The following is a 2929-nucleotide window of genomic DNA, read 5'->3' on the forward strand; positions in this document are numbered from 1 at the left end:
CTTTGCAGGGTACAGCCTCCCTCCTGGTTGCCTTCATGGGCTGGTGTTGAGTGTCTGCAGCTTTTCTAGACTCATGGTGCAAGCTGTTGGTGAATCTACCATTCTAGGGTCTGGAGGATGGTGGCCCTCTTCTTACAGCTCCACTAGGCAGTGCCCCAGTAGGGACTCTGTGTGGGGGCTCTGACCCCACATTTCCCTTCCGCACTGCCCTAGCACAGGTTCTCATAAGAGCCTTCCCCCTACAGTAAACTGCCTGGCATCCAGGTGTTGCCATACATCTTCTGAAATCTAGGCAGAGGTTCCCAAACCTCAATTCCTGACTTCTGTGCAACCGCAGGCTCAACACCACATGGAAGCTGCCAAGGCTTGGGGCTTGCATCATCCGAAGCCACATTGGCCTTTTTCAGCCACAGCTGGAGCAGCTGGGACACAGGGCACCAAATCCCTAGGCTGCACACAGCTTGGGGACCCTGGGCCCAGCCCACAAAACCACTTTTTCCTCCTAGGCCTCCAGGCGTGTGATGGGAGGGGCTGCCATGAAGACCTTTTCCCCATTGTCTTGGGGATTAACATTTGGCTCCTTGTTATTTATACAAATTTCTGCAGCTGGTTTGAATTCTCCTCAGAAAATGGAATTTTCTATCACATTATTGGGCTGCAAATTTTTCAAACTTTTATGCTCTGTTTCCCTTTTAAAACTGAATGCTTTTAACAGCATCCAAGTCACCTATTGAATGCTTTGCTGCTTAGAAATTTCTTCCGCCAGATACCCTAAATCATCTCTCTCAAGTTCAAAGTCCCACAAATCTCTAGGGAAGGGGCAAAATGCTGTCAGTCTCTTTGCTAAAACATAACAAGAGTCACCTTTGCTCCAGCTCCTCATCTCCATCTGAGACCACCTCAGCCTGGACCTTATTGTCCATATCACTATCAGCATTTTGGGCAAAGCCATTCAACAAGTCTCTAGAAAGTTCCAAAATTTCCCACATATTCCTGTCTTCTTCTGAGCCCTCCAAACTGTTCCAACCTCTGCCTGTTACTCAGTTCCAAAGTTGCTTCCACATTTTCAGGTATATTTTTGGCAACACCCCACTCTAATGGTACCAATTTACTGTATTAGTCCATATTAGTACCCAGCTCAAGTGCAAAATTTAAGGGTGGAGGGGCACCAAAAACTTAATAATCAAGACAAATTCTCTTTTATTGAGGTAAAGTTCACATAAAAGTAACCATTTATGGGAGGCTGAGGTGGGAGGATTGCTGGAGCCAGGAGTTCAAGGCTTCGGTGAGTTATCATCCCTATCCCCTCAGTCCCTGGTCACCACCAGTCTTCTTTCTGTCTGTATGTTTGCCTATCCGGACATGCATGTAATGCACTCATAAAGGTGTGACCTTTTGTGTCTACCTCTTCCTTCAGTATGAATGAACCTTGAAAACACTGTGGGAAAGGTGTGTCTTCTTTGGAGAGCTGTCACCTCAAATTCTTTGCCCACTTTAAATTTGGGCTGTTTGTCATTTCGCTGTTGAGTTGTAAGAATTCTTTTTTTTTTTTTTTTTTTTTTTGAGACAGAGTCTGGCTCTGTTGCACAGGTTGCAGTGCAGTGGCACAATCTTGGCTCACTCCAACCTCCACTTCCCGGGTTCAAGCGATTCTCCTGCCTCAGCCACCCAAGTAGTTGGGATTACAGGCATGCCACCACGCCTAGCTATTTTTGTACTTTTAATAGAGATGAGGTTTCACTATGTTGGCCAGGCTGGTCTTGAACTCCTGACCTCAGGTGATCCACCTGCCTCAGCCTCCCAAAGGGCTGGGATTACAGGCGTGAGCTGCTGTGCCCGGCCAAGAATTCTTTATATATTCTGGATTCTAGACTCTTATCCAATATATGATTTACAAATATTTTTTCCCATTGTGTTAATCTTTTCAGTTTCCTGAGTAGTGTCCTTTGATGCAGAAAAGTTTTTAATTTTGACGAAGTCCAACTTATCTATTTTGTTGTTGTTGCTTGTCCTTTTGTTGTTACATCTAAGAATCCATTGCTAAATCCAAGGCCATGAGGATTTACTTCTGTTTTCTTCTAAGAGTTTTATCTTTACAGCTCTCACATAAAACAAATAATACTTCAGTGCAATATTTCAAAAATCAAAACTAATGCAAAAAGTCCATGATGAACAAAATATCAACATTTTAAATAAAGGCCAGATCTGCCCCTGCACTTGGTCTGCGCCCTTGATTCGTGCACCCTGGGGCGGGGGCAGGTTAAACTAGGGGAGCCCATTGGACTGGGGTGGTGTGTGGCTGATGGCAGAGTTCGGGCCAGGCCGGACCGGGTCAGTCCAGAGGGAGAAGCCGCTACTGCAGGGGACAGAGATTTTTCCGCTGCAAATCCTTGAGAAGGGAGGATGGAGGCGGCGGGACGACCCAGGGAAGCCGGCCCCGAACGCCAAGTGAGTGTGCGCCGTGCGCACGCGGGTAGCTGCCGACCGCAACGACATAAACTTGAAAGTGACCGCTGTCCCGGGGCTCCCTGCTCCCAAGGGACCCTGACAGCAGTCGCCTCCCCGGAAGGGTCCCCAGCAGGGAGAAGCCCCTGGCGAGGGGAGGGGTTTGGACCGCGGTGCGGGCATCCGCAGGCCGGCGCCCCCGCCCTCTCGCCCCAGCCTCCAGTGCTTTGGGGGCAGGTGAGTGCACTGGGGGCTCACACCAACGCGCCCCTCCAGCCTGGCCCGAATGCCCGCAGCCCAGTGGCAGGGGAGCCCGCGGACCCGTCGCGTTGCAGAGTAGTCCGGTCGGGCCTTTGGGGCGGGCCCGGATTCTGGACCAGGGCCAGTCTGTCCGAAACCCACCAGTGAGCTAGCGGGAGAGCGCGGCCGCCCCGCCCCGCCCCGCCCCGCCCCGCCCCCTCCCCGGAAGGCCCGGGTGCCCAGA

This window comes from Pongo abelii, chromosome 23, assembly GCF_028885655.2.
Source record: "Pongo abelii isolate AG06213 chromosome 23, NHGRI_mPonAbe1-v2.0_pri, whole genome shotgun sequence".
Taxonomy (NCBI): domain Eukaryota; kingdom Metazoa; phylum Chordata; class Mammalia; order Primates; family Hominidae; genus Pongo; species Pongo abelii.